This window comes from Oncorhynchus mykiss, chromosome 12 (genome assembly GCF_013265735.2).
Source record: "Oncorhynchus mykiss isolate Arlee chromosome 12, USDA_OmykA_1.1, whole genome shotgun sequence".
Taxonomy (NCBI): domain Eukaryota; kingdom Metazoa; phylum Chordata; class Actinopteri; order Salmoniformes; family Salmonidae; genus Oncorhynchus; species Oncorhynchus mykiss.
In genome coordinates, this window is record NC_048576.1 from 60,084,220 (window position 1) to 60,098,334 (window position 14,115).

Consider the following 14,115-nt stretch of genomic DNA (forward strand, 5'->3'; position numbering starts at 1 on the left):
ATTAAATTGAGGATTCACAACCCTATCATGCATATTGGTAGAGCATTGCAATGGCAGGATATTGGGTTCGATTCATTGGACCACCCATATGTTAAAATGTATTTACGCATGACTGTAAGTAGCTTTGGATAAAAGTGTCTGCAAAACTGTATATATTATATTTCACTAAAATATTCCTAGGATGGCCCAACCTCTTTCCCTCTTGGGTGCATAGACAATATTGGACCTGACCTCAACTTCCCCAAAATGCTGTGCTGTAGGATGACACACACTCTAAAGTGCAGTCATGCACAGCAAAATAAATGGTTGGTAGGGCCTTTTAAAATCTGCCTACTTCTTTTTTTTTCAAATTCCGTTTTCTTGGTTTCGTTTTTCCAGGCTTCGGATTTCCCCGATTTTTTCTGGTTTACCCCATTTATTCACACTCATTTAATAGAAGAACAACAACATTGGATTTATTTGTTCACAACAATGCTTAAACCACATCAGGGGATGACTTTTGAAGTCTAAAGAAATGTAGATTTTTGAGTGTAGTTGCCCTTTAATTCAGTGAGCATGCCCAGCACTGTTGTTTGGCTAGCAGGTTTTCTGTAGTGCAGCAATCGCACATGTGATGTGATGCAGCCGCCAGTGGAATGGGTGGAGTAAAAGGTCAGCAACACTGTATTATTCAGAGCCCCATGAAATGACACCATGTATACGGTCTACAGACCCTACTGAGTATTCCCATACTTATACTGCTGCACCCAGAATAGTTCCTGCTCTAAGCCAATATGTAGGGGAGCAACTTTGGTTTTAGAAGTGGGGGAGCATATTTGTATTTTGTTTTAATTCTCCAGTAGGATAAACACTCCAAACAGCCTACCCGACCGCTTGGAGGCGTCCGCATGGTCCTAAAGCACACCTGTGAATCCTTTTGTATCCCACTCCAATGATAAAACTTGAGGACAAGGGGACATATATATATATATACTGTATATACACAGTGGGGCAAAAAAGTATTTAGTCAGCCACCAATTGTGCAAGTTCTCCCACTTAAAAAGATGAGAGAGGCCTGTAATTTTCATCATAGGTACACTGATGTCTTGAGATGTTGCTTCAATATATCCACATCATTTTCCTCCTTGTGATGCCATCTATTTTGTGAAGTGCACCAGTTCCTCCTGCAGCAAAGCACCCCCACAACATGATGCTGTCACCCCCGTGCTTCACAGTTGCGATGGTGTTCTTCTGTTTGCAAGCCTCCCCCTTTTTCCTCCAAACATTACGATGGTCATTATGACCAAACAGCTCTATTTTTGTCTCATCAGACCAGAGGACATTTCTCCAAAAAGTACGATCTTTGTCCCCATGTGCAGTTGCAAACCGTAGTCTGGCTTTTTTATGGCAGTTTTGGAGCAGTGGCTTCTTCCTTGCTGAGCAGCCTTTCAGGTTATGTCGATATAGGACTTGTTTTACTGTGGATATAGATGCTTTTGTACCTGTTTCCTCCAACATCTTCAAAGTGTCCTTTGCTGTTGTGGGATTGAAATGCACTTTGCGCACCAAAGTATGTTCATCTCTTGGAGACAGAACGTGTCTCCTTGCTGAGCGGTATGACGGCTGCGTGGCCCCATGGTGTTTATACTTGGGTACTATTGTTTGTACAGATGAACGTGGTTCTTTCAGGCGTTTGTAAATTGCTCCCAAGGATGAAGCAGACTTGTGGAGGTCTACAATTTTTTTTCTGATGTCTTGGCTGATTTTTTAAAATTTTCCCATGATGTCTAGCAACGAGGCACTGAGTTTGAAGGTAGGCCTTAAAGTACATATTCAGGGACACCTCCAATTGACTTAAATTAGTCAATTAGTCAATCAGAAGCTTCTAAAGCCATGACATAATTTTCTGGATTTTACATAACTTTTATAAGCTAAACATAATTTAAAGCGGGACCGAATAGGGTCCAAATATTATGGAATCCAAGTGTGCAATACTCTTAGACTTACCCAGAAAGACTCACAGCTGTAATCGCTGCCAAACATGTATTTACTCAGGGTGTTGAATACTTATCAAATTAAGATATATTACGGTTTTAATTTTCTTCATTGTTTTACAAATGTTAAAATTGTTCTTCTACTTGGACATTATTTTGTGTAGGTCGCTAACAAAAAATGACTTTTTATTAGTTTTAATTAATCAGTTTTATCCCACTTTGTAACACAACAAAATGTGAAAAAATGTAAAGGGGCGTCAATACTTTCTGAAGGTACTATCTGTTCCAAAGTAAGATTGAGACACTTGTTATGCTTTGTCAACACAAATGGCACCCTATTCCCTATTTAGTGCACTACTTTAGGAAATAGGGTGCTATTTGTCATCACACCCCACCACTAGCCAGATGCTCTTTACACGTAGTTCATAGCTTGGAAGCATCATCGTCTACATAATTGGGTTTCCCACCGCCGTGCACCGAAACCTGATTGATTCGTTAGGAAGGCGCTTGTGACTCCGATACAGCCAGCTGGTGTTGGAAGCTGGCAAGTTTGGGGCAGAAACAAACTGTGAAACGGGAGGGAGGGAGAGGTGGGAGGGTGGAAGGGGGTTTACATGTGTGTCCTGCTATTGCTGTAAACTAAGAGGGAAAGAGAGCACAGAGCTGGTCTTGGTATGGTGTCAGATGGTGGTGGTGATGACAGACAGCAACAGAACACACACTAATTTAACTGTCCAAACAACTGTCCAAAAGTACACGTACTGTACATGTTCTATTAAACATAGTGAAATATGAAGTGGCACACTCATTAAATGTTAATTGTATGAAACAGACACAGACATTTTACAATGATTTTAAATTCTGTGAAGGTCTCAGAAATATTTGGAAGCTGTATGTAAATGAATTCCACTTACATTTGTATCTGAAAAATCTGTCAAGTAAATACTTGTCTATTCGATCTAGAAATCATTATGTACAGTCATTTGTTATTGGTTGATATTGCAACTGCCACTGTAAATGAAAGACAATTAGAACAGCTCATGGGGTAAGTTTTGCCCTGAATCAGATAGACTCCAAATAAACCACCTTGTTGATCTCAAGCTATACAGTGATTCAGTAATCACACATTTTTTTACCAGATGATCAACTAAAACTACAAAGTACAATAAATGACTAAATGTAAGCATGGCTGTTTCTGTTGATCCATTGATTTGAACTGAATCCCCATTCATACCAGCTGACACCTAGGAATAGAGAAAGGTTTATATGTTTTTTTATTTAACCTTTATTTAACTAGGTCAGTTTAACAAGGTCAACTAAGTCAGTTAAGAATACATTCTTATTTACAAGGATGGCCTACCCCAGCCAAACCCTTACCCGGACAACAGTGGGGCAATTGTGCACCGTTCTATAGGACTCCCAATCACAGTCGGTTGTGATACAGCCTGGAACAGCCTCGAACCAGAGTCTGTGCTGACACCTCTAGCAGTGAGATGCAGTGCCTTAGTCCTCTGCGCCACTCGGGAGCCACAATATGATTGGACCTGAACACGTGTGTATTACAGGACACATAGTGCTGGTACATGGCATTTTCAGGTACTTATTTCAACTTCTGATGTAACTAACAACCATTTGCTTATTTCAGTGATCAAACAAAATAGTTGTGAGTGAGTAAAGAAACATTGTATATTGTAAAATATCCATAATACCAAGTGAGTAGGCTATCATTCTGCTTTTAATAGTGGGAAAAAAATGCATGATACATCAACTTTATTTTGATTATTCATCTTTCAACGAGCTAAACAAAAAAAAGTATGTATTGTTATTTACTCAAAACATTTGGATCTGCCATTTATATAGGATTGGTTAAAACATGCTAATAATGGTCCTCTGAGTATATCAAAAAAAGTTTGGTGTACCTCCACTGGTATGCCATCCAGCCCTGGAGTTTTCCCAGACATAAAGGCTTTAATTGCATCAAGAAGTTCCTCCTCTGTAATTTGGCCTTCACATGAGTCTTTCTGTACAGATGTTAATTTTACATTATTAATATAAATAAAATCCATACAATTTGCTTCGGTTAGTGGAGATGGAGGAGACTGAAACGAAAAGTACTTTACTTTCTCTTTCAAAATATTGTTCAGTGAATCATGAGTGACTCCATCATTTGGAAGAAGTTTCAGTAAAACAATTTTGGTGGCATTTCTATGTCAAAGATTGAAAAATAATTTGGTGCATTTTCCCCCATATTCCATCCAGTTCGCTTTATTTTTCATAATATATTACACTGTATCTTTGTTGAATAAGTTCCTCCATTTATTTTTGTTTTTCTTCTACTCACTCTGAGACTCTATGGTAGCCTCTGTCCTAGTTAAAAACAAGTTATCATCCAGTAGGCTTTGATTCAATTTCCAATGTCCCTGCCGACGTGGAAATTCTGTAAGAGTAATATGTATGCCAATTATGTGATGGTCTCCAATCAATACTTTTTAAACTTTTGGTGCCAGAAAGGAACGACATAAGAGAGTAATCAAGATGACTAGCTTGTTTAAGCCTCCTCCATGTATATCGCACTAGGTCAGGGTATTTAAGCCTCCATATATCCACTAATTCCAATATATCCATGACATTCATGATTTCCTTAAATGCCTGAGGGTGATAGTTTGTAGTGTGATTTCCTTTACGGCCCATAAAGGTATTTAAAACCGTATTTTAATCTCCCACCATAATAATGTTGCTTGTAGGGTTGATACATTTTCAAAGAAGCATGGATCATCATTATTTAGACCGTATAGGTTAATAAGCCATATCTGTTCATGGTCCAATAACATATTTAAAATCATCCATCTACCTTGAGGATCTGTTTGGACAATTTGCACATTTGGATCAAAATTACTGTTGATTAAGATGGGGTGAAGGGGTGATGGCTCCTTTTGAATTTCTTTACACCAGTCCTTTTTTCCACAAAACTTAATCTAAAATTGTTGAATGAGTTTCCTGTAAACAATAGATAATATATTCCTTCTCTTTTATCCAGGTAAATACTGATCTTCTTTTCTTATTATCTGCTAAGCCATTACAATTATAACTGGCTATACTTATTTCACCAATTACCATAATGAGACACAAGTTTCAATTAGATTTATCATAATACATGTTTGTAAATGTACCATTAAAAAGTAACATGATGATTGAGTGTCTATATAGCTGTACCATGATATTTGTATTGCTACTAAATAAACTCCAATTGGTCCCCACCATTCCACCCGCTAAAACGCTTCCTCATCCCAAGTTGGGTTGTCATCCCAATGACCGACAGACCACCCCCAACCACCCGGATCCCATGGCCCTGGAGAGACCGTGACCATCCTTCGAAAGACCACACAGTGCCACCCACAGAACAGAAGCAGATCAACCGGCAAAAGCATTTCCATTGCCCTCACCTCGATTTGTATTACATATAGCTATTAAAAAATAAATGTATTTAAAAAAAAATCCTGTTTCTCTTAATTTCCATTAGCCATTCATATTTGTAGTAATCTAGGCAGTTTATGCAAAGGTTTGTTAACTCTTACCAGTATTACAAAAATTACATTTAGAAAGCAATTATTATTTTTGAAAACAATTATTGTGATTCATCCTATATTGTCTCTAACATCTAACATACACACTGACACACCCACACAAACACTCATACACTCATATACACTCAACCCCTTTCCCTCACAAACAACCATACACTCAGATGCTCAGCAGTTGCACCATCACCGAGCCTATCTCAAGTGTATATAGGTTCAGAATTTTTGTGAAATAGCACAGCTACAAATATATGGAAAATAGAAATCAAAGTGGATGAACATCAGAAACAGAGGAAGGCCAGGACTAAAAACAAACAAGATATATCTATTGTAAAATAAATTGTGTCTATAAAATGTGTATAGTATGTATAAGCTGGAAGCAGAAGCCTAAGTGTTATTGTTTATTAGTTTACCCTAATTGGGGGAGCGGTGGTAGGGTTTGTGGGGAATAATAAAGGAAGGTATATTCTATATATATGTGGGTATGTACATATAGGTGTATATGTATGAATGTTTATATATATATATATATATATATATATGAATGAAAGAATGACAAATGAATGAATGAAATGTTATTTTGGTGTCAAATCGCCAATTGGCAACCCATACCTATGGGATTAATAAACAAGCTCTTCTAGGCAGAGTTCCTCTGTCCAGTGTCTGTGTTCTTTTGCCCATCTTAATCTTTTCTTCTTATTGGCCAGTCTGACATATGGCTTTTTCTTTGCAACTTTGCCTAGAAGGCCAGCGCCCCGGAGTCGCCGCTTCACTGTTGACGTTGAGACTAGTGTTTTGCGCATACTATTTAATTAATTCGTTATGTCCTTTCCTCTTTCATTTCACCACAATACTGACCTGTTTCAATACGCAGAGGCAATATCCCTGAACTCACCTGTTTTAATACGCAGAGAGACAACATCCCTGATTTTACCTGTGCACATAGCGATCTCTTGCTAGGTAGGTTATATATAATATATCTCTCACACACGAATTCACCCTTAATCAAACAAAAGGCTCTCAATTTGGGTTTATAATTAATCACCTCCACCCATTTTATTTCATATTGCAGCAACAGTTGTTTTGTAATCACATCTATGTCTCCCTTAATCCGGTTTTCATACAGATATTCACAGTTGAAAAGGTCAGACATTTCAGTTGCCCAGGCTCCCACTATGGGTAGATCCCATTGAAAAACTTTACTAGCTATTCTGGCAGTTGGCATTCCAAAGTCCATTCATACACACCTTCCATCTCACCTACATGTACAGTATGTGTGTATATATGTACAGTATGTGTGTATATATATATATATATATATATATATATATATATACAGTGCCTTGCAAAAGTATTCGGCCCCCTTGAACTTTGCGACCTTTTGCCACATTTCAGGCTTCAAACATAAAGATATAAAACTGTATATTTTTGTGAAGAATCAACAACAAGTGGGACACAATCATGAAGTGGAACGACATTTATTGGATATTTCAAACTTTTTTAACAAATCAAAAACTGAAAAATTGGGCGTGCAAAATTATTCAGCCCCCTTAATACTTTGTAGCGCCACCTTTTGCTGCGATTACAGCTGTAAGTCGCTTGGGGTATGTCTCTATCAGTTTTGCACATCGAGAGACTGACATTTTTTCCCATTCCTCCTTGCAAAACAGCTCGAGCTCAGTGAGGTTGGATGGAGAGCATTTGTGAACAGCAGTTTTCAGTTCTTTCCACAGATTCTCGATTGGATTCAGGTCTGAACTTTGACTTGGCCATTCCTGGATATGTTTATTTTTGAACCATTCCATTGTAGATTTTGCTTTATGTTTTGGATCAATCTTGTTGGAAGACAAATCTCCGTCCCAGTCTCAGGTCTTTTGCAGACTCCATCAGGTTTTCTTCCAGAATGGTCCTGTATTTGGCTCCATCCATCTTCCCATCAATTTTAACCATCTTCCCTGTCCCTGCTGAAGAAAAGCAGGCCCAAACCATGATGCTGCCACCACCATGTTTGACAGTGGGGAGGGTGTGTTCAGCTGTGTTGCTTTTACGCCAAACATAACGTTTTGCATTGTTGCCAACAAGTTCAATTTTGGTTTCATCTGACCAGAGCACCTTCTTCCACATGTTTGGTGTGTCTCCCAGGTGGCTTGTGGCAAACTTTAAACAACACTTTTTATGGATATCTTTAAGAAATGGCTTTCTTCTTGCCACTCTTCCATAAAGGCCAGATTTGTGCAATATACGACTGATTGTTGTCCTATGGACAGAGTCTCCCACCTCAGCTGTAGATCTCTGCAGTTCATCCAGAGTGATCATGGGCCTCTTGGCTGCATCTCTGATCAGTCTTCTCCTTGTATGAGCTGAAAGTTTAGAGGGACGGCCAGGTCTTGGTAGATTTGCAGTGGTCTGATACTCCCTCCATTTCAATATTATCGCTTGCACAGTGCTCCTTGGGATGTTTAAAGCTTGGGAAATCTTTTTGTATCCAAATCCGGCTTTAAACTTCTTCACAACAGTATCTCGGACCTGCCTGGTGTGTTCCTTGTTCTTCATGATGCTCTCTGCGCTTTTAACGGACCTCTGAGACTATCACAGTGCAGGTGCATTTATACGGAGACTTGATTACACACAGGTGGATTGTATTTATCATCATTAGTCATTTAGGTCAACATTGGATCATTCAGAGATCCTCACTGAACTTCTGGAGAGCGTTTGCTGCTGTAACGGCTTTCTTCTATCTCCTCCTCTGATGAAGAGGTAGAACAAGGATCGGACCAAAAAGCAGCGTGTAGATTTCGATCCATGTTTTAATAAACAAACGTAAAACACGAATCAATACAAACACTACAAAATAAAGGACGTAATGAACGTAACGAAAACCTAAACAGCCCTATCTTGTGAAAACACATAGACAGGAACAATCACCCACAAACACACAGTGAAACCCAGGCTACCTAAATATGGTTCCCAATCAGAGACAATGACGAACACCTGCCTCTGATTGAGAACCATATCAGGCCGAACATAGAACTGGACAAACTAGACATGTAACATAGAATGCCCACTCAGATCACACCCTGACCAACCAAAACATAGGAACATACAAAGTAAACTATGGTCAGGGTGTGACAGTACCCCCCCCAAGGTGCGGACTCCGGCCGCAAAACCTGAACCTATAGGGGAGGGTCTGGGTGGGCATCTGTCCGCGGTGGCGGCTCTGGCGCTGGACGTGGACCCCACTCCACAATAGTTTTAGTCCACCTCCTTAGCATCCCTAGATAGGTTACCCTCCTTAATGACCGCTCGGGACAGAGGGGCAGCTCGGGACAGAGGTAGCTCGGGACTGATGGGTAGCTCAGCACTGAGAGGAAGCTCAGCACTGAGAGGAAGCTCAGCACTGAGAGGAAGCCCAGGCAGGTAGTTGGATCTAGCAGATCCTGGCTGACTGGAGAATCTGGAAGAGTCTGGTCGACTGGCAGATCTGGAAGAGTCTGGTCGACTGGCAGATCTGGAAGAGTCTGGTCGACTGGCAGATCTGGAAGAGTCTGGTCGACTGGCAGATCTGGAAGAGTCTGGTTGACTGGCAGATCTGGCTGCTCCATGCTGACTGGCTGCCCCATGCTGACTGGCAGCTCTGGCTGCTCCATGCTGACTGGCTGCTCCATGCTGACTGACAGCTCTGGCTGCTCCATGCTGACTGGCAGCTCTGGCTGCTCCATGCTGACTGGCAGCTCTGGCTGCTCCATGCTGACTGGCAGCTCTGGCTGCTCCATGCTGACTGGCTGCTCCATGCTGACTGGCTGCTCTGGCAGCTCCATGCTGACTGGCGGCCCTGGCTGCTCCATGCTGACTGGCGGCCCTGGCTGCTCCATGCTGACTGGCGGCTCTGGCTGCTCCATGCTAACTGGCAGCTCTGGCGGCTCCTTGCAGACTGGCAGCTCTGGCGGATCCTTGCAAACTGGCAGCTTTGGCGGCATCCTGCAGACTGGCAGCTCTGGCGGCTCCTTGCAGACTGGCAGCTCCTTGCAGACTGGCAGCTCCTTGCAGACTGGCAGCTCTATGCAGACTGGCAGCTCAATGCAGACTGGCAGCTCCTTGCAGACTGGCAGCTCCTTGCAGACTGGCAGCTCCTTGCAGACTGGCAGTTCCGAACAGGCGGGAGACTACGGCAGCGCTGTAGAGGCGGAAAGCTCTGACAGCGCTAAACAGGCGGGAGACTCCGACAGCGCTGAAGAGGAGGAAGGCTCTGGCAGCGCTGGACAGGCGAGGCGCACTGTAGGCCTGATGCGTGGTGCTGGCACTGGTGGTACTGGGCCGAGGACACGCACAGGAAGCCTGGTGCGGGGAGCTGCTACCGGAGGGCTGGGGTGTGGAGGTGGTACTGGAAAAACCGGACCGTGCAGGCGCACTGGAGCTCTTGAGCACCGAGCCTGCCCAACCTTACCTGGTTGAATGCTCACGGTCGCCCTGCCAGTGCGGCGAGGTGGAATAGCCCGCACTGGGCTATGCAGGCGAACCGGAGACACCGAGAGCAAGGCTGGTGCCATGTAAGCCGGCCCAAGGAGACGCACTGGGGACCAGCTGCGTAGAGCCGGCTTCATGGCATTAGGCTCGACGCTCAATCTAGCCCGGCCGACACGCGGAGCTGGAATATACCGCACCGCACCACTGCATAACACGGTGCCTGTCCGGTTTCTCTAGCCCCCCGGTAAGCACAGGGAGTCTGCCCAGGTCTCCTACCTGGCGTAGCCATACTCCCTGTTAGCCCCCCCCCAATACATTTTTGGGGCTGCCTCTCAGGCTTCCATCCGCTACGTCGTGCTGCCTCCTCATATCTGCGCCTCTCAGCTTTCGCCGCCTCCAGTTCTTCCTTGGGGCGGCGATATTCTCCAGGCTGAGCCCAGGGTCCTTTACCGTCCAGTTCCTCCTCCCATGTCCATTTCTCCAGGTGGTGCAGCCTCTCCCACTGCAGCTGCTCCTGCTGCTGCTGCCTCTGTTCCTTCTCCTGCTGCACCTTGGTGCGGCTACACTCCCCTGGTTTAGCCCAGGGTCCTCTCCCGTCGAGGATTTCCTCCCATGTCCAGAAATCCTTACTATGTATCTCCTCTTTTCGCTGCTGTTGCTGCCTATTGACACGCTGCTTGGTCCGTTGGTGGTGGGTGATTCTGTAACGGCTTTCTTCTATCTCCTCCTCTGATGAAGAGGTAGAACAAGGATCGGACCAAAAAGCAGCGTGTAGATTTCGATCCATGTTTTAATAAACAAACGTAAAACACGAATCAATACAAACACTACAAAATAAAGGACGTAATGAACGTAACGAAAACCTAAACAGCCCTATCTTGTGAAAACACATAGACAGGAACAATCACCCACAAACACACAGTGAAACCCAGGCTACCTAAATATGGTTCCCAATCAGAGACAATGACGAACACCTGCCTCTGATTGAGAACCATATCAGGCCGAACATAGAACTGGACAAACTAGACATGTAACATAGAATGCCCACTCAGATCACACCCTGACCAACCAAAACATAGAAACATACAAAGTAAACTATGGTCAGGGTGTGACAGCTGCACTGAAAGTAAAGGGGCTGAATAATTTTGCACGCACAATTTTTCAGTTTTTGATTTGTTAAAAAAGTTTGAAATATCCAATAAATGTCGTTCCACTTCATGATTGTGTCCCACTTGTTGTTGATTCTTTACAAAAGAATACAGTTTTATATCTTTATGTTTGATGCCTGTGGCAAAAGGTCGCAAAGTTCAAGGGGGCCGAATACTGTCGCAAGGCACTGTATATATATATATATATATATATATATATATATATATATATATATATATATATATATATATATATAAAAACTGTACCCCAAAAAGATATGGGGGATTGGAAATGATGCAGACAATTACATTGATGGAAGCAACAATCTATCTGTAATATTAAAGCTGATCCATCCCCTATGTTTAAAATATATATATATATATATATATATATATATATATTAGTGTATATATATAGACTTAGTGGTCTAAGGTACTGCATTACAGTGCTAGCTGTGCCACCAGAGACTCTGGGTTTGAGCCCAGGCTCTGTCGCAGCCAGATGCGACCGGGAGGTCCATGGGGCGACGCACAATTGGCCTAGTGTCGTCCGGGTTAGGGAGGGTTTGGCATGTAGGGATATCCTTGTCTCATCGTGCACTAGCGACTCCTGTGGCGGGCCGGGCGCAATGCACGCTGACCAGGTCGCTAGGTGCATGGTGTTTCCTCCGACACATTGGTGCGGCTGGCTTCCGGGTTGGATGCGCGCTGTGTTAATTAAGAAGCAGTGCGGCTTGGTTGGGTTGTGTTTCGGAGGACGCATAGCTCTCGACCTTTGTCTCTCCCGAGCCCGTACGGGAGTTGTAGCGATGAGACAAGATTGGATACAATTGGATACCATGAAATTGGGGAGAAAAAGGGGGTAAAATTAAAAATATTTATGTATAAAAACTTTGAAATATATAAATACAGATCCAAAACCGTGAGAACTATTCAATAATGTTGTTCCTGGGAGAAATTATTATTTTGAAAATGTTCAATTGATATAATGTTCAATTGATATATATATCGAACGGCAGGTAGCCTAGTTGTTAGAGTGTTGGACTAGTAACTGAAAGGTTGCAAGATCGAATCCCTGAGCTGACAAGGTAAAAATCTCTCGTTCTGCCTCTGAACAAGGCAGTTAACCCACTGTTCCTAGGCCGTCATTGAAAATAAGAATTTGTTCTTAACTGACTTGCCTAGTTAAATAAAGGTAAAATATAAACATTACTTAGCTAGATAATGATTGACTTTGAAACAGTGATTCCTGGTGCAATTGTCTGGACTGTTTAGTGAGAGGAAAATTACTCTCTTTACTAATAGCCTAGATAACGGTACCTATATTTGAGTATGAATTCAAGCTATCTACTCCTCAACGGTCTCATCAGTGTGTTCCCATTAGACCCATGCAGGTTCAGTTTTAGAACAGCTTAAGCATTAACATGTTGCCCCAGGTTCAATTCGTTATGTCCCAGATGTACTGCAGGTTGGGAGCAGGTAGAAAACGTCATCTGTGCCAGCTGGTGTGTTTCACACCGTAGCTGCTCAATACAGTTTCTAGGATGCCAGCGGCGAACCATACCAGAGAAATTAATATCCATACCGTTCTCTTAGACTCCTCTCTGACCCTTTCCGGCCCTCAAAACAATATGTATGATTATAAACGTGTATTTCTGTACAACAACTGTTATTTTAACAGAGAATGTAGGCTACATCCAAAATGTCAGTTGTCAGATTTTCAGGGTAATGAATCTGCACTAGACAGCTGTTGAAGAAAGAGGTGGTAAATTAATTCCTTCACAGGTGTCAATCAATGCCAGTCTGATAGTCCAGCTGCTTACCTTGTGATGTGATGATCCCTATTTGTTCAAGTTAAAGTTCCCTTTCTCCAACTGTTCTAGAACAGAGGTACAGAGATTTCCACAGAGGTTTTCCAGTTCCCCTTCTGCTCGCTAAGGTTCTTTAGCCAAACTGTAGCATGTTCTCTGCTGGGTTCTGGCTAATTCTCTTCAGATGCTTTATGGGTAGAACCACTCCATCCGAGTGAGGCAGAACCGGAAAAACCCGCTGAGCTTCTTCATCTCGATTGGTCCTGGTCGTCAATAGTCTCTTTCTCCGTTCAGGAAAAGTGTCTGCACAACACAACGCAGTGACAGGACAGGGACCGTACCGCTGCACAACACAACACCTGTTCCAGCAAGACGCACTCGATAGGTGTTCTCGTTTTCAGAAATAGATAGATGGGAAAATTGGGAAGGAAAGTAGCCCTTCGCAAATGACCAGAACCCCCAAATGTAACATTTCTAGGTAACAATTTTCTGGGAAAAGAAGCATGATATTCCGGTCTGAATGATCTTTGGGGATCTCTCTCTCTCCCTCTCTCTCTCTCTCTCTGGAGGGGTCCACTTGTTTAAATCAACGTTTCCCCCAACCTTGTCCAATCCACAGTCACCCTCTCTTCTTTCTCTGTCTCTCGCTCTTTCTCTCTATCTCTGCTATCTGATCCAGGTCTGCTGCAGTTCTATCTCTCGCTCACTCACTGTTGATCACTGCCCCCTCTCTCTCTCTCTTACCTCCCTCTTTCCGTCTGTGTCACTGTGGTTGGCATTTTTAGACTATGCGCTTGTCCGTTCCCGAAGAACTGCGTTGGCACTGAGATGCAGCCTGATGCTCAGTGTACACACAAACAACTGAACACACATTAAGTAACACACATTTTCAACAACCTTGACACCATACATAAACATATTAATTATAATATTGCAGAGTCCAAAACATACACAAGTTTACACACATAAAATACACACATACACACACAATCCAATACCTGCACTACCTGTTGGTGTGGTCATGAATGTGTTGGTTGATTTCTTGTTGCCAGTTTAAACTTACATAGATGTTTGTTTGTGTGAGTGTGTGTGCATGCGTATGTGTGCATGCCTGTGCGTGCGTATATGCGTTTGTGTTACG

General features: G+C 42.7%; 1 protein-coding gene across 1 annotated transcript in view; it reads right to left on the bottom strand.

Annotated features, from left to right (window-relative positions):
* LOC110537899 (ATP-sensitive inward rectifier potassium channel 12) overlaps positions 1–13,713 on the bottom strand; it is a 54,754-nt gene extending 41,041 nt beyond the window's left edge. Inside the window, exon 1 of the mRNA XM_021624360.2 lies at positions 12,987–13,713. The gene's annotated coding sequence lies outside the window, so the exon portion shown is untranslated. The remainder of the gene's footprint in view (positions 1–12,986) is intronic.
* Positions 13,714–14,115: the final 402 nt, after the last annotated feature.